Here is a 23491-nt window from a genome sequence, read left to right as displayed (position 1 = left end):
CAGCCAGCAAAGCCCCCGCCTGCCTTTCCAGCATCAAGGCAAATACAGGCTATGGTGTCCCACAGATCACTAATCTGATAAGTAACAACTGACTGGACACATGTGTTTCCGTCCCATTTTCCACCATGGTGTACTGGGAATAACATGATCAACTCTCTGATCTGCTGTAAGAATTAAGTCCAAACTGTAAAGCATCTATCACTCAAGAGACTGTGCCCAGCCCCTAGGGGCACAGGCGGTACACTCTTCATCACCTTGCTGTACCATCTCATAACAGTGAGTGAGCAAGAACTGATCCAAAAGAAAAGGCACATGGGAGCTCTGCAAATATAAAAGCCAGGATACCAAAATGTGAAAGAAACCAAAATTAACTCCTTATCAAAACAATGTGAGAGGAGGGAAGGAATGAGAAGAGAAAGAAAACATTTCTTTCAAGAGAAAAAGCTTTTAAAATACAAACCTCTATGATGTTTTGAACTTCATTTATTATAAAGATTTAGGGATATGACACCTCAAAGGCTCACAAAGGAGATACATCTATTTTTTTAAAACTGTTTCTTAATTAATACCTTCAGAGAACTAAGAAGTACCGTTATAGACAGACTGAATCTTAATAAAATTCTCAAGAGAAATTCTGGCATCAGTCACAACAAACACCCTCTTCGAATTTAATTTCCTTTTCAGCATACAACTTAACTCTGGAAACTCATTTACAGTGCCACCACAACCAGTCAAAATCTGCTGGGAGCGCAAAGACCACAGGGCTAGGTGCTAACTGGCCTCATATTTAACCAAATCCTACATCTAACAGCCATTTCCGCCCCGCTGAACTTTCCTACTTCTACTACCAGCCACATTCAAATCCTCCATTTCCTTCCTGTTCACTCCGCCCTCCCACTTTGTGCTACAGCCAGAAACCCCTGAAATTCCAGGGTCCTCCATCAGCCAGAAAGCCCTGAAATTCAGTATCATCTCCCTAGGGTCCTCCATTAGCCAGAAACCTCTAAAATTCAGTATCATTTCCCCATTGAACAAATGATTTTTATAAAAAAGGAGCCAGATGTGGTGACACGCCGCTGTGACCCCTGCTACTCTGGAAACTGAGGTGGAAGGATCAAGAGTACCAGATCAGCCTAGGCAATTCGGCAAGACCCTTTGATCTCTTACTAAAGATCTGTTCTTTCTGACTTCCGGTTTTATTCAAACCCTTCTTTTTGGACTCAATGATTATTATGGGTCCTAGAATACATAAAGGTAGGGATGCAAAAGCTGGGAGAATTATTCATAAGGACAAAAATGTGCTTTAAAAGCTTTTTTCCCCTGAGGACAATTCCTACTGGAAGACTTAATCAATCCCATTATCTGGAGTGCCCAAGTGCAAGGGAAAGAAAGGAGTGCCCAACCTTATCCTAGTACCTACTGCAATTCACAGGTACATTTTATGTAGCACAAAGCAGACAGTTTAACCCTTTTTGTACATACGCAGAAACCAGGCTCACAGAGGTCAGGTGACAGGCTCAGGACTTATATTCAGGGCCATCAGACACCTGAACTCACCACTTCGCACACCCATTTTCAGGGTCTACCAGCAATCACGATAAAATGTCAGAGGTTAAGGATCATGCTATAGTTTACAGGATCCTTTTTACGTGATCTCATTAATTCTCACAACCCCAGGAAACAGCTAAGAATTCCCTTTCCACCATTACAAAAGGCTATCTGGACTTAACAATCATCAGGAACTTGTGCAAACCTGCTGTAACATAACTGTGCTGGAGCTTAGCTTTGTTTTCTCGCCTGTAAACTGACACTCATTCCTACCTCACAGTGCCTAATAAACGGCAGGAGCTCAGATGGTAACTATTACTGACATCATGATTTCTATTAACTTAATAGCCCTCAGTTAAAGTAAAATCCACACACATTTACACTTCTGATATATTAAAGATTCGGCCAACTGTCAAGTCTTTACCTAAAGATATCATTTTACCACTATCTAAAACTCAGAGAAAATTCACAACTGCAGCTTCCAAGAAACCAACCAAAAAATAAAACAAAAAGGAGTACTGAAAACGATGTGGTCAAACGCAATACGGACTTTGAATGTTCCTAAGGGAAGAGAGCAGGAGTACCTGGTTATAATGAAGTATTTTTTGCCATCCAGCACCATGCTTGATCACTAATGTGCTATTTAACCCCAGTCATTTCAATTCTGTGATGGTCCTCAGCATCCAAAACGGTTCCAGAACTTCAGCGAGAGACTGCCCAGGGGACACAGGAAATGGGGGACAGGGAGGGTGGTCTGCTGCTCGGAGCTATTTTTAATGTGCTGCATCTAAGTACACAGTCCATTTATTTACTGTATTCACTTGAAAAGAAAACAGGTTAATTCAGAAATGACAGATGCAACAGGAATCAGCTCACCACTGCTCAAACCAGAGTGGAAAAGCAGAAGTGAGAATGTGTAAGGACCAGCATCAGTTAGACTGGAAGAAACCTGTAGTACGGAAATTAAAAATCTGGAAATTGGGGGCTGGGGATTTAGCTCAGCGGCATAAGCACCTGCCTTGCAAGCAGGCGGTTGTGAGTTCAATCCCCGGTACCGATAAAAATGAAAAAGACAAAAAAAAAAAAAAAAAATCTGGAAATTGTCTTTCAGGTGAGGCCTCACAAAGACAAACCATCTGAGCATCAGGCTTGATGGCTGGGGAAAAAAAGTGAAGGCCCACAGGCAATACATGTAATAATTTCCATGCATAGGTAGCAACTTTATAGTAAAGACAGGACAGTCAACATCACTATTTGACTGCATTGGAACAGTATTTATGTTGTAAATATAGTACTGATTATTGTTTTTGTTTCCTTTTTTAATCTTATTTGTATTCTTTCAAATCTATGTTAATTTCTTTATAAGAATAGGCTGAGTTTGTGTAGCTAGCCTAACTTCACAAACATTTAGCTCTCAGAAACCTACTTCTGTCTTTATCAGATTATCTAGCTTTTTGTATAGTCCACTTTACAGATAGGAAAACGGAGGTCCAGAGAGGGCCAGTGGTTTATTCAAGATCACACTCCTTGCTGACACATCTAGATGAGAAAAAGGACCCATAAGGCCCACATCCTTAGTCTCCAGCTGTTGTCACTATTCCAAATGACCTGGCATGTTGGTATCCCGAATAAAGTTTATGTGGGAGAGAGGAAAAAGAAACACACACACACACAGAGACACACACGCACACGAATCATTTCCTTTGTCAAGAGGCACCACGCGGGTGGTTCTTATAAAGCACGCAGCATTTCCACAACCACTTGTTTGTGAAATAACCAACCTCCGCTAGAGACTAAACGGCCACATCTTTTGCCCACAAAGCTGTGAGCTGACGTGGTGCTGGGTTCTGGGAAGTTGCTAGCACAACCCAGGGTGTATCTCAGAGTCGGGGAACCTGGAGTACGCAGTACTGGACAGGGAACGGGGTGAGGAGATAGAGGAGTTTTTTTCAGACAGTTATGATTCCACGCAGCCCAGTCCATCCTATTCACCTTGGAACCCGCAACAGACCACTCAATGGTTGTCCCTCCTTAACTTCCCCAGGACCACAGCCCAGCAGTTTGAGCGCGGGCAGCGAGGAGGCCCCTACCTGGCCCTGCGGCAGAGGAAGCCACGCTCAGCTCCCACCCACCCTCTACCGGAACTCCCCCCGGGGCTTCGGACCCCACAGGCGGCCCCAGGGCTGGGTCTGACCTCTCTCTCGGAGTCTGGCCGCCAGAGGCAGGGACGGGGCACAGCCGGCAGCGTACCCCGCGGGTCCCCCGCCCTGGGTCTCCTCTCCGCGCACTCCCGGGGACCCAGGGCGCACGAAAAGGCCGGCGTCCTCCCCTTCCCCTACGGGCCCGCCCGGCCGCCCCTCACCTGCACTTCCCGCCCGGCACACGCGTCCGCCCCAACTTTTGCCGGCCTCAGCCCGGGCCCCGAAGCGGCTGGGTGGCCTCGTCCCGAGCCGCGACGGCCGTCCGCGCCCGCGTCCCGTAGGTCCCGCCCGCCGGCGCGAGTTGCGCGCGGGACCGCTGGGCGCCGGGCCTCGGTCGGCACCCGCTGCGCAGGCGGAGGCAGAGGCGGAGGCGCCGCGGCGGGAACGGCGCTGTCCCGCCGCCGCCCCCCGCGCGCCCGGCGTCCCGCGCCCGCCCGGCCGCTGCTCCCTGCCCACCTGCCGCGGAGCCACCTCCGCCGCCACTGCCGGGAAGACGTGGCAGTGGCCGCCGCTCGCGCTCCCCGCTCGCCTCGCCTCTTCTCTCGGCGCCCGCGCGGGCGGCTCCGGCGCGCCGGACCGCAGCGCCAGGCGCCCTCTGCCGCCGGGAAGCCGAATCCTCCCGCCCTAACCCTAACGCCGGCGGGCCGCCCACGCGGGGTCCTGGGGCGCTTCGGGCTGGCGGCCGGCACAGGAAGTCGGCTTCCTGCAGGCTCGCTTCCCGCCCCGAGGGGGCAGATCGCAGAGGAAGGCGGCTGGGGCCAACAGCGCGAGGAGCGCGTTCACCGGCCTCTCTCCCAAGCCTGGGTCTGGAATCCCGAAGTGCGCCTTGAAGTCTTGTGAAAGGAGCCGACGCGAGAGAGAACCGGGAGGGATTTCCACCGCTCTGTTCCCAAGTAGGTTTTTTATGCCTCACCGACCAAGAGCCTGAACCGCCGCCTTTTTACACGTGCACACTTCAGCATAACTAAATGGGATTGACAGTTTCCCACCTTAGACCAGCATCAAAGCCTCACAAGGCCCTGTGCCAAATGTTATTCAGGACTTTTAGTGAAACACAGTTAGGTTTTTAAGTCAGCCACTCAGAATCTGAGCAGTCTCAGGAAAGCTAATCTCCCCGGGCCACAATTAACTCATCTAGAAATTAAGAATAATGAAACCTACTTCATAAGATTATTGTATTAACTGAGATCATACACTCTAAGGTACTTTACACAGCTCTCTGATGCGTACAGCATAATGTAGTGCTTATTTTTTGTATAGTTACTACTGATCTAGCAAGTGATAATAATGGCTGCCTTTTCACCTGAAGACAACCTTAGGCAAAATCTTGGTTGTATGATATTGTAAACTGCTGCTTAGCATCAGCCCCATGACAGGCAGGCTTCTATCCATCTTCTGAAGCAGGCCTTGATTTTATTTGGTTTGATTTGGTTTTTAAGATCTATAGAACTTAATGGGCTCTTCTGCAGATTTCCCACCTGGGTTTCTGAGGTCCTCTCTTAATTAACAAGTTTATTTTGTTGATATCAAAGGCAATAAACCGAGGTCCCTTGATGTATACTGCCCCTTCCTGATCTCTTCCTGAACTTGTCTCAAACACACTGTCATACTGCTTAACAAATTTTCTTTCTGGTCTGCACACAAACCAACAATACAGTGAAGTAGCATCAGTGGGACTCAGACTGGAGTCCCAACCCATGACCTTGGGTTTTATGCACCTCAGTCAAGTGGAAACTGGAGAATAACATCTTGTGATCCTGGGAGAGAAGCAATCCTCTCTATGAGCAAAGCCCCTAGAACACGTGAGTGTTTAGTAAAAGCACTTAGTGATTATTTAACAAGTGCTTACAGAGTGTCCATTTAGTGTTGTTGGCAGTGGAAGGTGAGGGGAAGCAAACGAGTGAGGTAAAGTTCTTGCCCTTGAAGGAATCTGAGCCGCGGTGGATGATACAGACACACACATAAACGTGTTTACACAGAAAGGATGTGACTGAGTATAGAATTAGTAAGCCTAAAGATCCAAATTGAGGCCGTGGTATTACAGTGGGGGAGTGCTGTAATTCATTATTGCAAATGTTGTTTTCCTCTAAATATTTTGCACATAACTTCTCAAAGCCTTTGCTTAAAATTAATGAGTAATTTTATGAGGCAAGCAGAGCCATTGATGTAGGATTCAGGCCCTTAATTAGGTGACTCTAACTGTGCCCTTACACTAGTAATAACATATATATGGTGTCCTGATGGAAGTGCCCTAATTTACAAGTTAGTTGCTTACATATCTTGCAATCCAAGTCTAAGAGGGAAACTTTGTGTACTGCTACACTAATGGCTTTTAATGACCACACGCTAACCAAGGTGCCTTTGTGTGGTATCCTCCTGCATTGATGGTGTGTCTTGGTGTGTCATGGCCCCTGGAACATGAACAAATACAACATTTGATGAGTAACCATGTGTGCCTTGCTCCTGTTTTGGAATGCTGCCCTAAACTTGCAATGAAAAACCTAGCCCAACCTCCTTCTGAATGAAATGCCCTAGGAGAGGAAGGCTTGCCCTCCTAGCTCTGCCACCTGCCAGCTAAATTCAGTCACATGAATGAGAGAGCCCCAGGCAACAACAGACAAAAATAACGCAGTCAGCCCCAGAATTGTGAGAGTCACTAAGTGTTAGCATGATTTGTTGTACAATAGGTAATTAGTGCACACATCACTAACAGTAATTTTTACAGTTTAACAGTAGTGTCTTGGTGAAATTCACCCTGGAATCAGTACTCTTGCTAATGTTTTTGGCCATGAAGCTTTCAGGTGAAGTCACTAAGTCTAAATTTAGCAGACTGTCACATTTTATATAAATATCCTCTTTCAGAGTTCTCTACTGAAGGGTGGCGGGACTTAGGTCAGCTCGGGTAAGCACCTGCCTGGCCCATAGGAGGTCATGAGTTACATTAAAAAAAAGGTTATTGAAATAGTTACTAAGACTAGTACTGCAGTTTCAAATCGTTTTGCAGTCAACATCAGAATAGGCTTGCAAAATCAGCTTGTAAGCTACCAAAAGTTTTAAATAACTGCTTGAAATGGCTAGAACAGGCCAGCATCATGAGTTTGGGTGTGTTTATCTCTCTCCCTTAATGTAAACTCCTTAGTGACAATTAAGGTTATTGATAAGGTTTCTTGACAAATCACAAAACATCAAAGAAGGAACAAAGATCAGTTAATCTACCACTTTATTTTACAGATAAGGAAACTGAAGCTAAAAGAGATAAATCTTACAGCTTGCTCAGACCACAATTGGGATGACCATTTTAAGGTTTTTTACACTGGTGAACTGTTCTGTTTTTCCTTTTGACATTTGCTGCTATTTAAAATATTTTGCCTACTCTCAAAGTATGTCTACAACTTTCTTTTATATTTAGCATGAGATCCCAACTCTGAATATGGCCTCACAGCTCCACGAAGTCTGGTGCAGCATAGCCCTACAGAAGCATTGTTCTGCTCTGCCGCTCAGCACACTCTGCCCTGAAGTCTTTCTGTTCCCCAAATCAAGCTCTTCTATACTTCAAGCCCTGTGTACTTGCTATACCCTCTCCTGATCTGCTCTGTCCTACACTCTTCACTTTGCTAAATCCTATTCCTGGAGACCCACTAAAGTTGAAAGCAATGAAAAACAATTAAGGGGTAGTATAAACAAAAGTTTAGATGACAGGTAGGTAATCCACAATCTCTTCAACCAAGTTTCAGGAAGTTCAAGAACCATGACACCTCAGGAATGTAAGGAGGACAGACACATGCTGGAGGCTCAGCTACTAAAACAACCCATGTTGTTTGCTTCTGAGCTTGCCTTACTCTCTGCTAGATTCCAAGCCCTAGAAGAAAATTTGCCTGGCCTAGCCTGGTCACATGCTGTCTTCAGCCAGAGGACAGTTTGAATCAACGTCCACAAAGATGAGCATCAGGACTCTGTTACCAGAAGAAAGGAAAGTCCTTGCAAGATGACAAAAACAATGACTAGCCACTTCTAATCTTTCAGATTTTAGTTTAAATGTCATCTTCTCAGGGAAGCTTTTCTTAACTGCTCCATCTATAACACTCTCTCATAACACTCCTATTTTTTCTGTTTTGTCACATTTCATAATTATATATTTATATATGTGTTTAATTCATATTTTTCCTGCATATAAGAAAGAACTGCACTTGTCTGTCCCTATACATCACCACCTACTCCAAGTCTGGTGCACAGATTGTCAATAAATATTTATTGAATGAATGATACAGGTCTTATGGGTCTTCTGACTTTGTCAATGTGACATTTAACTTTGTAGAAATGGATGCAAAGAAACAAAGAGACTATGGTGAGTGTAGATTGTAGAAGATCCACTCTTCTAGGTTTCCATGTGGTACTACGGAGCAGACCAGGACAAATAGGATAAATGAGGAAATGCCATACTGTGCCTCAGAGACACGCCATGTTGACTGTGCTGTGCTATTCTTGAGGGATGATTTATTTATATAGTGAAGTAAGGTGGGAGAGACCTAAAATGGTAAAGTCTGTATGTGCCTCTGAGTGTTTGCAGAAGTAGAACCCTCAAAATTGGGTTTTTGACCTGGCTGCAGCTTCCAGGAGCTCTGGTCAGCAAAATATGTTCATAATTTGTACCCTCAGCTCTGTCCATGCTCAGTGGTATATTCCCTACAGTGAAAGTCCCACACTCATCTGCTGTTGGCTGTGGGTCCATGGAGAGTTTCGCTACTAGGGATAAAACAAGAGTATTAAGAGCAATACAAAGCTAACCATGTTCACTTTTTGTATGAATTAGCACTGTAGTTAGGGTGGCTTCAATACCTAGTTTTCGTTTGAGTCCTTGTTTAGCAAAACAAAAATTTGACAACCTTAGTTCCCCCCCAAAAAAGATTTTATACTATTACTAGTCCATAAAAACCGTAAAGCCTTGGAAATAACCACTTTTCAACTACTGTTGCTGTTTTCTTAACTACATTTCTTATTTTGTCTTACATGAACTTGACAGTTCTGTTCGTTCCACTTGTTAGAACTTAAGACTAAGGAAGCCTCCCTTCCAAGATTGCATCTGTGGCTCTGGCTCGAAGAGAGCTGGGCTGTCAGGAGCAAAGATTTAGACTTGAGATCTGGTCAATGATCTCAGTGTGTGTGTGTGTGTGTGTGTATGATACATGTGTGCACACTCATGCACACATGTATGTGTGTTTATGGTGAGGAGAGTTCTTAAGTAACAACCAATGAGAAACTACTTAACCCTATAAGAAGATTGGTTTTAACCCCAGTGTATAAAGAGGGAAACTGCAACTTTGAACATTTTAACTATTTACCTGAAGCCTAGTTGAATACCAGTTTAAGTATGAAATTGATCGCTTTGGTAATGCCATAGATGCTCACTTGGTGTTGGCTGAAGTTAAGTCTAATGGGCATTTACAGAAATTTACCTTTTTTCAGCTAAGAAGAAAAAGTCTCCACATTGTTGTATGGCTTTTAAGCCTAGGCACTTGTATTTCCTCAAGAAGCAAGCTTATCCATTTCATATACTTAGTTAGAATCTGAGATCCACGAAGAAAAATACTGTGTAAGTATCAAGTAGCATAATAAAAATGTCTTTTTTACTGGTAGTAGTATCATATATGTATTTTTTAAACTAAAACTTTGAGCCAACTTACACATATACAGTAAAGATAAGCTTGTCCATTTCCACAAAGCCGTAAAATCTTACATAAGGAAATGTTGTCAGATCTCTGCTTTCATTTGTACAAAGGCACTGAACACTAATGAAAAGTTCAACCAAGATGGTCATGCTTACTGACTCTGGCTTCCTGAAATTTAAGTCTTCAGTTAACGTATGGAAAGGAGCCCCTACCTCATCGTTGCTGCCAACAGTCAAGCAAGCCAAGAATACCAGCAGATTTTCAAAACTTTAATTTCTTTACAACTTTTTCCCTGCTGGCAAATGTTAAGTTTCTATTTTAAGAGAAATAAGAGCATCATTAACTGTCTTCATGCTCGTCTAACTCCTCTCAGGATTTCAGGGGGTTTGCTTAGGAAAGTAGGACCATTCAAAACCACAACTCTCCAGAGTCCCATTATAAGCAGAACTGTCAGCATGCTTAGAATGGAATAGGGAGCTCTGTCCTTTTAGGTTGTAAATAGTCCACTCTTGGATTTTAACTTCTGATTATTTCTTGCTGGATTTTAACTGAAAAATAGCATTTTCTAATTATCTAAATTTTTAGACCTATAGCCTGAAAGGTTTTCACCTGTGACTCATCTTCCAGCTGTCCCTTTTGGTCTGGCACATTGTTAACAACAAAATGTTTGCTATCAAGTGTGTCCTTGTCTCCAACTGATGTTTATCACCCCCAAAAAGCAAGGATAAGATTTCTAGTCTGTGTTTAAGTCTTCAGTCACTCCACACAAATTTACTGAGCACTTAACACAAGCAGGCAACTATTGAGGTTTATGGATACAGAAGTAAACATAAAGATACTGTCTGTGGGGCCGGGGGTTTAGCTCAGCAGCACAAGCACCTTCCTGGCAAGCGCAAGGTCATGAGTTCAATACCCAGTACCAAAAAAAAAAAAAAAAAAAAAAAAAGAGAGAGAGAGACAGGTCTTTCCCTTTCTTTCCCTTCCTGCTCTTCCCTCCTTTTCCCTTCCCTTCCCGTAGAAACTCACAGAGCAATGGAGAGAAAAGTAATCTCATAATCACAAATTATGTTAAATGTGCTCAAAAGAAAAGAACAAGATTTGCTGAGAAAGTTTAATAAAGGAAACTAGTCTTACATTAAGAGATCATGAAAGACTTTTTCAGGAAGTGACTTGAGAGAGGGGCCAAAGAGATGAACAGGTATTGGCCCTGTGAAGAGTTTGTGACACACATGGTCCTTGTCCCCAGAGGCACCTATATCTCTGGACATGACCAGGACAAGGAGTACAATGTCTCAGTCATCAGATCGGAGGTCTGGGACGCTGCCTTCTCACTGGGACAGAAACAGAACTCATTTTCCCGAGGTTCCTCAATAGAGGATTGCTTCTCCACCCAACCCACACTCTGTTCTCAGTGGCTTCAGAACTTAGTTTAGCACTTCAAGTGAGTATCATTTAATCTAACACTCCAGGTTAATGTTTTACCAATCCCTGTGCATATGTAATCTCTACACTCAAACTAAACTTCTGGACAGCAGGTAGCTGTGTGTCAATCTCCTTTTATTATGTTCATGGAGTCTCAGAGTTGAGCTGATAGCCATTATTCAAAATCCATCTGTTTAATGGAATTGAATTTTATCTCAACATTTAATAGTACGTCAAATATATGACCTGATGCCTAATAAGTAGACAGAGTAAGTACATTCTAGAACTGCAGAGATTGAAAGAAAATGGTAAAGAGCACTGGTGTGGAAACACTTCCTGAAGCTTCAAGGAATCCAGCTTGCATTTCTGTATTGATTTGTACAGTTCTAGTTCACAGACTTCTCAACTGCAAGATGCAATTAGCACAGATTCATAAAAAGTTTACATCTGAGGAGAGGGGAAAGGCTACTTTCAGTATATATGTGTAATGATGCTCCTTAGTTTATGATGGAGTTATGTCCTGATAAGCCCAATGTATGCTGAAAATATGGTAAGTTGAAATTTATTTAATACACCTGAACAAACACCATAGCTAACATGTGGCTGGCCTACAAAAGACTTAAAGTGCAAAGTTGTAAGCATAGTTTTTTACTGAATGCGTATCATTTGTGTTCCACTATAACATCAAAAATCACCAAGTCAGACAGTCAAAAGTGATTACCATTTGAAAATGAAAGCCATATCCTGATTTCAGAAACACTTCAGTATCAAATACTAAGAAAAAATCAATACTAGTCATCACCTTTCATGCAACTTAAAGTAAACTTTGTTTTTCCTTCTAGCTGTTTCATGTCCATCTTTTCTTTCTTTCTTTCTAATAACGTCCCAAATTCCTTTTTAGGAAATCATCCATTCTTATTAGCTATAGACCACTAGGTACCCATGTCAACCAGGTGCCCAATTTTCCCCTCATAAACTTCATGGGCACCTGACCCAAGCTAGCCTTTTCAGATAGTGATCAGAATGTCAAAAGCCTGGCCACGAATGGAGCTTATTCCATTCCAGATATGAGATGCAATAAGACTTTCATTCCAGACATGAGATGCAATAAGACTGTCCAGAGCTCCTGTTGTAAGGTCTCTTCAAAACTGCATGGTTCAACAGTCGGTTTCTGTTCATTACGGCCAGAGTCTCAAGCAGAACAGTGCCCTTGGCTGTTGGTATACCAGGAACTGGAGCTTTCAACCTGGAGTCCACTGACATAGGAATAGTCCAGAAATGAGTGCTAGGGAGCTGACAGGCATGTATAATTGTATATATGCAAATAAGTGAATTTCTCTGGTGAGGTGATCTCATATTCTCAAAGGGGGCCTAATGGCTGGAAGTATGTTAGAGACTATTGATCTAAATTATTTTTTGGTTTTGTACTGTTTTTGAGGTAGGGTTTCACTGTGCATGCATGCCATAGGTTCAAAACCACTGGTGAAGGGAAAAATAGGAGTAGAGAGTAACCAGTTAATGAAAGGATTAATCTCAATAGGTGCAAGGTTGCCTTTTGGGATGAGGAAAATGATTTGGAACTAGACAGAGGTGATGATAATACAGCACTGTGAATTATTCAGGCTGGCCTTGAACTCACTTTATAGCCCAGGCTGGCTTGGAACTCTCAGTGATCCTCCTGCCTCAGGCTTGCAAATGCTGAGGTTACAGTGTGCACCAACACGCCCAGCCTCAGAGCAAAGTTCTTAATCAGGGTCTATGGGTGGGGAACTTAGGGAAATTTTTATTTTGGTTTTCACTGATTTCCATGTTTCCTTAATTATAAATATAGGCAACAAACACTAGTAATAGCTATTTCTGTGACTTTGCCACTAATAAAAATCAGGTATTTTCAAATCACATTATAATGTTGCTGGTATCTCAAGACATAATTTATACCTCTCACTACTTTAAAATTACAGTGTTATTATTCCCTTACCTGGATGTTATTATTCAATGTCAGTAAAGAAGAGTGTATGTTATTCAATCACCAAATACATTAATATTTTATAACTGCACCTTGACACAATTGGCCTCCTTATAATTTGTATTTTTCATCTTATTCAAAATAATAATCTAGGGGCTGGGGATTTAGCTCAGTGGCATAAGCGCCTGCCTTGCAAGCAGGCAGTCGTGAGTTCGATCCCCGGTACCGATAAAAAAAAAAGGAAAAAGACAAAAAAACAAAAAAAACAAAACAAAATAATAATCTAACCTACATTGTTATTGTTTTGGACTCTTAGTTATAGTTACTTAGTTGTTGTTTTGTTTTTCCCTCTAATACATAAAGGATAGATACACATGTATAGACTTATATGTGCGATTTTAAAGAGAACTTACAGCAGGAGCTCTGGCTGTAGTGAACAGAAACCGACTGTTGAACCATGTGGTTTTGAAGAGACCTTACTCATATCTATAATGAGTAAGCTGCATTTGTGGCCAGGCTTTTGATACATGCATAGGCTTATATGTGCCTAAAGGGTTTACAAGAATTGATTTTAAGTATGTGTGATGATATGAACATCTACATGGAAGAAAATGAGACACCATGGTACCATTGATGATTTCCTATCATTTTGATTTGAAAGCCAATAACGCTGTTTGTTCTTGGTTTTGATTGGTTTTAGTCTGTTTTCAGTTATTTGATTTCAATATGTATGAAGATTTGGACAGCTATTTTGAAGAAAACAAGAGACATTATGGTTGCCATTATTGATTTCCTAGTATCTGGTCTTGAAATCCCTTAAGGCTCTCATTCTTGTGTTTTGATTGCTTTTGTACTAGTTTGATATGTATTAACTGATTGTGTGTGAAGGTATGACTACTATTTTGAAGAAAATGAGACATTCTGGTAGCCACTGTTGATTTCCTGCTGTCTCTTTCTGAAATCCTGTGTTACTTACATTGTTTTACTCTGCTCTGCTTGGTTCTGTTTTGTTTTGCTTTGTTGATCGAACTCACGACTTTGCATTTGCCAAGCAAGCATTTACACTGCCGATGTAAACCCCTTGTTTTGTTCTCTTTAAAATAAAAACATTTTAAAAATATTATTCTCAGTCCGAAGTGTTGCGCTAACAGCCAAGAGGTCCACAATTCAAAAAGGTTAAAAATTCCTTTAAAGAAATCTTGGTACCACTAGGTATCCCAGCTCTACCTATATTGTACCTGTATTGGTTCTACAAAGTTAGCTTCTATTAGCGACTTCCCCTCCTTTCAACAAAATGTTATATCATCTTGACTCTTAGCATTACAGTTTCTGAAGTCTTCCAAACCAGAAGAAATTGTTTCCAATAAATAAACTAATTAGAACCATAACACACACACAAGGCTAAGAGAGACATTGATTCTGAATAGTAAATCCACAGAGCTGGAGAGCAGATTAGTAGTTTATAAGGGTTCAGGGCAGTGATGGCAAACCTTTTAGATTTCAGTAACACAAACAGCCCTCTGCAATATGCATGCCATAGGTTCACCATCACCGGTCTAGGGTAAGCTGGAAGTAGGGAATAACTGTTTAATGGAAGGATTGACCTCTTCATAGGTGCAAGGATTCCTTTTCGGATGATGAAAATAATTGGAACCAGACAGAAGTGATGATAATATAGCACTGTGAATGTATTAGATGCCACTGAATTGTGCCCTATAGAAGGGTTAATTTTAATGTTATAAGAATTCTATCTCAGTAAAACATAAAATAATAAATAAGTAATAGAAGACTTCATAACAAATTCTCCTGGGAAATTTTCAAGGTCTCATTTAAGGGAATAAAAGAACAGCATCACAGTTTAATGGTATTTTGTTTCCCTCTTTCTTCGTCAACCCACCCTCCCCTCAACTTGCTTATGTACACTGCAATTTCAGATCACTTATGAAATTGCTAATGTGTACTTTAGCTTGCACATTAAATTCTGGTTTTCACTTATGCATATTAAAACACAACACTAAATACTCATCTGACAAGCTATATATTTTAAATCTCAAGCCAAGTTTTATTGTGCCCGGATGCATTTTTAATATATCTACTAAATTTCACCTGGACTGAGGAATGGCTGGCAGTTATGATTGACAGGGGGGGAGGGGGACAATCTTTCATTTCTATCCCTCTCTCTTTACCCCTGAATGGAGTGTATAAGGGTTAGCAGCCCTGCTGCCTACTGGATGAGAAGCTTTCAGGAAAAGACTTCAAACATGATCTCACTGCCTGGCACAGTGGCAGAGAGATCACTGAAAAGCATCTTGTTCTGGGAACTTGCCCCACACCCAGGACTTCTTGTAGTCCTTTAGCAAGTACAGCCTTTGCCCATCTCCCCAGAGCAGTTTGAGCAAACCTCCTTCCATCTCCTTTCACATCCTTCTCTGTCACTTCCTCTCTGTCACAGTTGTGAAGTTCACTTTCCTGCTTACAAATACCAATGATTCCACACAGTCTGCTGCATACTGTCTAATCAGCTCAGCCCAGGAAAGAAGAAGCCACATTTGTTGAGTCTCCAAAACACCAAGCTTACATATCAAGTATCTTGTTTAACTTTATGAACAACACCACAAAGCCTTTCACGGCCATTTGGGGAAATGAAGAAACTAAGTTTAAGGCCATATAAATTCACACTCTAGTCACGCCTCCACCACATTTTGCTGTCTCTTCCCTTCCCAGTGTTTTCTCTACCACTTTTATATTTTGCTTTAACCCAACAAACCAACCCTGCTTTCCCTCTGTCTTGTCCACAAAGCATCTCCACTTAAAATGTTTTCCCCTGCTTGTTTCAAAACTACCCTTTCCTTAACACTTGGTTCCAGTCCCTTCTCCAAAAAACTTCAGACCCAAGTTCTCTATCCCTCTCTGAATTTCCATTTATTTTATCACTCCTCACTAAATATGTGGAAGTATCACAGGGTATGAAACAGTGTCTGCCCCTTTTTACAAACAGTGAATTCCCTGAGACAGGAACTGTATCATACTCGTCTCTGTATTTACTGCAGTATCCAGTAGGATCCAGAGATGAAAGCTGCTTAATTCTCTAATCAGTGAGAGATTGGTTTTTTTCAAGTCAAAGCATCAATCCCTTTTCCCAGCTTCTGTACTTCTCTTTTCTTTCTAGCAATGTCTGAGGGGCTCCCAGGCATTCCATCCAGACTGCCCTAATCAAGTGGGCCTGCCTCATGCAGGGCTTCCTCTCTGCTTCAGCATCGCTCCTGGATGTAATTTGCTCCCTATGCAGCTAGAAAATGAAAAGGCTCTTTATTTCCTTTACATATCTAATGACATCATTTATAGACAGGGACTTTGGGAAATATCAAGACAAGTGAAGTGTGTATGGCTTCTTATTTTGAGAAGGAGCAGGTCGTGTCCTGTCTCCGGATGTCTGATGGCTGCTGAGAGGATCGTATATGGGTTGTGTTGGTAAGAAGAAGGGCTTCAGTGGCAGTAACTACTCATAAGAAAGGGCAAGGGCCACCCAGGATGGGGGACACGAATGGAATAAACAGCTGCCCATATCATATGTATCAAGAATGATGTAAAACTTGAAGAGGTCTCATCCCTGTGTTTCTAAACTTGCCCTTTCTAAACGTCTCCTTTTATTTTTTGTTCAAAATTCCCATTGTCTTTTTTTTTTTTAATTGGTACCAGGGACTGAACTCACAACTGTATGCTTGCAAGGCAGGCGCTTATGCCGCTGAGCTAAATCTCCAGCCCCCAAATTCCCATTGTCTTAATTCTTTTCTATTCTAGATTGTGTGCTTTGCTAATAATTTGCAATAAAAGTTTATTTTCTTCTTTTTTTTTCTATGTCTTTGCCTGTAACTTGCATAACTGCCTTTTTAAATATGTGGCAGAGAAAAAAAAAAACAGATTCATTAGTAGATCTCTAGCCTCTGTTTTCTAAAATCATCTGCCCATTATAGACCTAATACTAAATTTGTGGGACTTATGAAGGAGGTTAAAGGGAAAGAGGATCGTCTGACTATCCTGAACGTGTTAAACAAAGCATTGGAGAGAATGGAAGATCTTCCAATACCATTAGGCAGAGATTTTTCTGAATCAAGACAGAAAAAGAGGGAGTAGGATCCTAGACATCAATGATTGTAAGTTTACACACTTAAATGCCTTCAAAGAACAAAGAAGGTACTGTAAATGAAGAAATGATTAAACCAGTAGATACAAGAGGAAGCATAGATATCTGAGGTTGCATTCTCTAAGTGCATTTATTATGATTAAAATGTTTAAACACTGTGCTGATCAAATAAACTAAATACATCCAGATCCATTGGCAGTCTTAAAGTTTAGCTAGCTGTAGTCTTACAAAGATTTTTCTACTAGAGCCAGAAACAAAAGCTACAGAGAGCTATCAGTTCCAAAAGGGCTCTGTAAGCAGTGAAACACTCAGTAAACAAATGACCCGAGGGAGGCATCTTCCCATGTCAGATACTGGGAATGTGACAGACCTTGGAACTGTAATCCAATCGCTGGGCTCAGAAGGGGCAGAAAAAGTATAAGAACAGTTTAAGAAGACTTTCTCCAGCTATAATCCCAATGGGATAGGGGAAATTAGGTTGGCTTATAAAAAATTAAAGAACTACAATATTTGTGTTGAGTCAGAACTGCAATAACTGCAAACATTGAAGGATGTACGTGAGTCGATTCAATTCTCCACACATTTACTATGTTCCTACTGTATGTCTCTGCCATGTATGTGTGTTCTTACATAAGCAGTGGGTTAAATTGTGCTATAATCTGTCTGTCCCATTTAAGTTTTGGACAAAAATAAGGCTCTGTGATCAGGAAATAATATCGCCTATGAAGGATACTCCAGAGTTGATGGTCCTGGGAATTAGTAGGCCCTAGAAGAGGAAGTGAAGAATTTAAAGACATGTGGGTAAGGAAAACATGCCTTCCTTTCTCTGCTTGTAGATTCCTGAGCGTTCAGTAAGGTTCAAATGTGCTTCTTCGTGGGGTGACAAGAAGGAAATGAAGTTAGTTCTCACCATTTAGAGTTGAACAGATGGGACCTCAAAGATGGATAGGTACAACTGATGAGAAGAACCATGCTTATCAATCAGTAGTCACATGAATCTTATTAATTATTCTCTTATATTAGTCCAAAACTCCTAACTGAAGCATAATTGTTCTTGGAGACATTAAGGTAAGAATCTTAACTACACATGGTAGTGTGCCTGTAATCCCAGGTACTTGGGAGGCTGAGACAAATGGATCACAAATTTGAGCCCAAAATGGGCAACTTATCAAGGCTCTGGTCAAAAAATAAAAGGGGCTGGAGTTAGGCCCTGAGTTCAATCCCCATTAGCAAAGAGAGGGGGAGGAGAGGGAAAAGGAAAGGAGGGAAGAGGAGAGAAGGAAGCAGGGAGGGGAGCAGAGGAGAGGGGAAAGGAGGAGAGGAGAGGAAAAAAGATAAGGGAGTCTTGGACTATCCTTAGTCTAGAGAAGTAAAGAGCTTTGATACCACCTAAGGTTACCACAGAAATGGAAGCAGAAATTAAAGACCTTCCTGAAGAGAAGATGACCATGAAGGAATAAGTGTTAAGGACATTGTAGAAATCCTTCAACTGGCTACCTTGAGGGATCTCAGTGTGCTGTTTTGTTAAAACCAACTGGTGATAAGCTCCATCACACACTGCTAAATTAAGCCAGTCTCTATCCTCTGGAAAAAATGGGCAAACTTTTGTAGATGTCCTAAAAAGAAGTATAGTGTGTTTCTGAAAAATAAAGATCACTTCTGCCATCTTTTTTTTTTTTTTTGTCTTTTTTCTTTTTATCGGTACCAGAGATCGAACTCATGACTGCCTGCTTGCAAAGCAGGTGCTTATGCCGCTGAGCTATTCAAGAGAAACCTGAGAAGAGTTTTAAAGGGTGAGTAGAATGCTGGTGCAAAGGTGGAGCTGGGAGAATACTCCAGGTGGACCAAGGAGCAGATACACAAGTGTGGCCCCAGGGAAGCGCCCTGTGCTCAGTACCCTTTGGCTACAGTCACAGAACACGAAAAGAGCTGAGCCTGCCCTAAAAAGCTGAATCACACCATGGCAGGCACAGTCACAGGAAGAGGAGTTGGTCTTAATCCAAAGAGAAAGGGAAGCTGTATGTTTCGAGATTTCTTAGTCACAAACAACAACTTCAAGTAGTTTAAATAGAAGGTAAAATTGATTATAAAATGTTTCACATTTGCAGTTTATAAGAAAAATAAATTCTGGAGACCTGATGTATAGAATAGTGACTATAGCTAAAATAATGAACCACATACAAGAACTTTGCTAAGAAAGTAGATCATAAGTGTTCTTAACACACAGACAAAAAAAATGTGTGCTATATGATCAATATGATGGTTTGATTTTGGTAATCATAACACAATACACACATATCCCAATATATAACATGTTTTGCACTTTGAGTTTATACCATTCTACTTTTATTTGTCAATTACACCTCACTGTAGTTTAAAGTATATTGGTTAATCTGGGCAAAAATGTTAAGATATTGTGTAATTTTCAGAAACTCTTGAAGGATGGAGAATGGAAAATGGAGACTGATTAGCTAAACTACTCCTTGTGCCACTTCTATGAAGGCCCACAGTTGCCACAACCAGTTATGTCATCATCTTCAGAAAAATGAAACTCTTTGCCGTGGCTCTCTGGATCTACATCCTGGTCAGAATAATCTATGGACAGAGAAAAACCATGTTTCTATGCTCTAGATGCAAAGGAAGCCAGGAAAGTGGGTTTCTGACACATGTTGGAAAGATACAAGTCCTAATGTGCTTAGTATCCAAAAAATAGAGAGACTTTCAGAAGATTCTGACCAGCCATGAAATGTAGATGTCATTACAGTTACCAGTAAATCTTTTCAAAAAGGAGAATAAACACAATCTAAGCACATGATAAATTGGTAATAGAGTAGGGAATGCCTACCTATCTTCTTGGAAGATGGACCCCATCTGGGGTAGGGCAAAGAAGAGCAGAATGAGTAGTCTTTATTAAAAATTTGTAGAAGATTGGTAGTCACTCTGGGGACATTTTTAAGGACCAGATAATCAAACATGCAGAAAAACTAAGACAGGATTAGGGTAGGAAATCAAGGAAGAAGACACTGAAAGCATTGACACAAGTCATCCTGACCAGTTTTCTGACGTGGGGTCAGCTCAAACTAGTCCCAGCATCAGGAGGTGGGAATCCAGCCTGTACAGCGGCAAAGATGAGTGTAGACAGGTGACTGATACAAGGTAGGGCCACAGGCAAGATAAAGGAGCACCAACCAAGGGCTACACACAGGAAAGAAATGGGAACAAGTGACACCGCGCCCAGGTTCTCACTGTTAAACAAAGCTTCAACTCAGGCTTTGTGAGAAAGGGAGCAGTGATTCTAAAAAGCAAGCAGAGGGACTGAGGGACTGAGCAATTTTTCTACAGGGACATCCAATTATGAGGTATGGATTGAGAATCAGGAACAAGGCAGAAGAACATCTGGTTGTAAGAGAAAAATTAGTCTCAAAGACAGATGCATCGAGTTTTCCTTTGTTTGCTTGTTTTTCTGATGGTAAAATATGTGTATCATAAAGTATCATTTTATCCAATTTAAAGTCTACAATTTAGTGGCATTAAGTATATTCACAGTGCTGTGCAACCATCAGCACTATCTAGTTCCAGAACATTTTCATTATCCCAAATGGAAAGCTCACACCCATTAAGCAGCCACCTCTCCATTCCCTCCCCCGACCAGTCTCCAGCAAAAACTAATCTGCTTACTGTAAATATTTCATACTTATGTGAAACCATACAACATATATGACCTTTGTGTCTAGTTTCTTTGTGTCTGGCACAATGTTTTTGAGGTTTATCTTGTTTTAGCATAAGATGTTTAATTTTGTGCATCAATTTGACTGGGCCACAGGGAATCCAGATATTTGGTTAACTGTAATATGAAGGTGTGCCTAGGAGGGTGTTTCTGGGTAAGATTAACATTTGAATCGCTATACTGAGGAAAGATCATCTTTCCCAGTGTAAGGGGTCCTCATCCAAATTCACTAATAATCTGAGTAGTGTAAAAAAGCTGAATAAGGCAGGATTTGTTCTCTCTTGCACTCTGCCTAAACATCTTTCAGTAAAAACACTGGTCTTCTGCCTTTGGTCTTAGACCCAGACTAAAATACCTGCCATCAGCTCTCAGCTCTCCTGGTTCTCAGGCTTTTGGATGGGCATTAATTATACCACTGGCTCTTGTGGGTCTGCAGCTTTTCTTCCCTAACCGCTTGTTTTTCTAGAGAAACATAACCAATAAGTAACATGTATGTCTCAGTACTTATTCCTTTAAAGGTTGAATACAATTCCTTGTATGGATAAAATTTCATTTATCTATTCATCATTTGATGGGCATTTGGGTTGTTTCCACCATTCATCAGAGTTGTAACCCTGATTCCCCCACTCTAGTACAATATGACTTCATCAAATCATTTATCTTTTCTGGGCATTTGTTTCACCCCATGTGAAATTATTGGAGTATTAAATGAGTTAAAGATATAATTTCTTGACATAGGGAGGTAACCAAGAATCAGACAACAAGTTGGTCCCATTTACTGGAATTGGGCCCCAGATCAAAGTGAGCCTAACAGCAGCACTAATTTGTAAAGAATTAAACATCCTTAAATTTCCCATCACATCATAACTGAGCCTCAGATCAGCATAGGGTAGACACCTGCAGCTAGAGGACAAGAGGCTTTAGTTCTGAGGGAAGAAATTAGACTCTCATTCACCCTTGTGCCTCTCCTAGTGCTTAAGGAACTGGGGATTTTGAATCAGAACCCCAAACATGGCTATGCTTCTGTTTCACAATGTCTTAGGCCAATAAATGTTTTAAGGTAATTTCTCACTTTTAGACTTGATAAATACTACAGATTTTGCAAATATGTGAAAGACAGGCATAAACCTGTATCATGTCGTATTTTAAAATAGTCTTCAGGTTTATTTACCTTTGTTCAGATTATTCCATTGCATGCACTCATTCTATAAAACTTGAGAAAAAATAACACCTATCATTTTCTAAATCACAGTAATTTCTGAAGTTTACACTTTCATTCATTTTTTTTAGTGTTCTGCAACTGTAAATATCCCTATCCTAGGTGTCATAAACAGTGAGTAAATGCATTGATTCTTCCCTGATAAGGCACATAGCATAGTATAACTTCCTTCACATTCAGAAGTAATCAATTCAACAGTCAATCAGGAACACTGTCTGGGGGCCAGAAGCCCTTGGTGCATCCTCAAAAGGGCCATCACAAGACTTTTAACTTCCTGAGCCTCAGTTTCCTCATTAGTACAACCCATTCATTCACAGCCCTCTCTGAGGATTATAGGGACCACATGCACTATGCCAGGTTTTTGGTTGACACTGACAATAAGAACCCTACTCATTGACTACCAGAAAAGAACAACACACAAATGTCTACTATGTTCCAGAAATTGTTCTTAAGTTTTAAATGGATTTGCTCATTAGATCCTTCCAGTAACTCTTTGTGGTAGACAGTATTTGCTATGATTTGAATGATTGTGTTTCTCCAAATTCATACATGGAAATCCTAATCCACAAGGTAAAAATATTTGGAAGTAGGGATTTTGAAATCTGAGTAAGTCATAAGGGCCTATGCATGGGATTAAGTGTCTCCATAAAAGAGGCCCTAGAGAAATGCTAGCTCCTCTGCCATGTGAAGTTACAGTGAGAAGATAATCATCTATAAAGAAACATCCTTAAAGAAACTGAATCTGCTAGCAACTTGATCTTGGACTTTCCTGCCTCTAAAACTGTGAGAAAGGAATTCTACTGTTTATAAGACATCCATTCTATGGTATTTGTTATAGCAGTTGGATAGGACTAAGACATTATTGTCATGATTATTTACAGATGAGGGCACTAAAGCAGTGTTCTGTTGACTTACTACAGTCATGTGGCTAATCACAAATAAACCTAGGCAGCCTGACTTTGCAGAGCCCACACCATTAGGAACCACAAGATTATGCTTCAATATGCACTTACATGCTAGGCTTTTCAAATAATACAGAGACATAGAATAACCAATTAATTTTATCTGGACAAAATTAAAGATAACGATAATAATCAGATGTGATTTTTTATTTTAGCCAGAAAAAATATTCAGGACTTAACCTGACAGCAATGAAAGAGAGAAAAATTGTGGCACCAATGAGAGCAAACATCTGGATTTATGGCAGAGTTAGAAACCTCAAAGAAGCTCCAGAGATAAGAGCAAGACCACGCAGGGAACAATGAAGAATAAGGGCACAGATCCACTCTAAAGTTACCCTTAGTTCTTACTCTTTCAATTTACCTAAAACTTGTATCTAGAACCCTTAAGGGCATACAATGCTTATTTATACAAAAATAGTCATGCTGGGGCTTAGGGAAGCACCTCTTTACCAGCTAACACAATTATCATTTAGCTACTTCATAGAATATGTGATATAGTCCAATGCGCACATTTTAAAGTTGATGTTATTGAACAAACATGTTGAGTTTTAACTCAGTGCATATTGAGTTTTAACTCAATATTCTCTTGGTTCTATTGCATGTATCACCTGAGAGGAAAAAAGCCTGTATGTCTTC

General features: G+C 41.1%; 1 protein-coding gene across 9 annotated transcripts in view; it reads right to left on the bottom strand.

Moving 5' to 3' along the window:
- Smco4 (single-pass membrane protein with coiled-coil domains 4) overlaps nucleotides 1–4345 on the bottom strand; it is a 58050-nt gene extending 53705 nt beyond the window's left edge. For 3 of the 9 annotated variants that reach the window (XM_063256250.1, XM_063256251.1, XM_063256243.1), the window contains exon 1: nucleotides 4206–4345. The gene's annotated coding sequence lies outside the window, so the exon portion shown is untranslated. Of the gene's footprint in view, nucleotides 1–3910; nucleotides 4069–4205 lie in introns of those variants that run through there. The other 6 variants (XM_063256241.1, XM_063256252.1, XM_063256239.1 and 3 more) reach the window with 6 other exon arrangements.
- Between the last annotated feature and the right edge of the window lie 19146 nt (nucleotides 4346–23491).

Source organism: Cavia porcellus, unplaced genomic scaffold (genome assembly GCF_034190915.1).
Source record: "Cavia porcellus strain 051 isolate PalLab524CR breed Dunkin Hartley unplaced genomic scaffold, mCavPor4.1 scaffold_9, whole genome shotgun sequence".
NCBI classification, from domain to species: Eukaryota; Metazoa; Chordata; class Mammalia; order Rodentia; family Caviidae; genus Cavia; species Cavia porcellus.
This window is presented reverse-complemented; position numbering and strand designations above follow the sequence as displayed.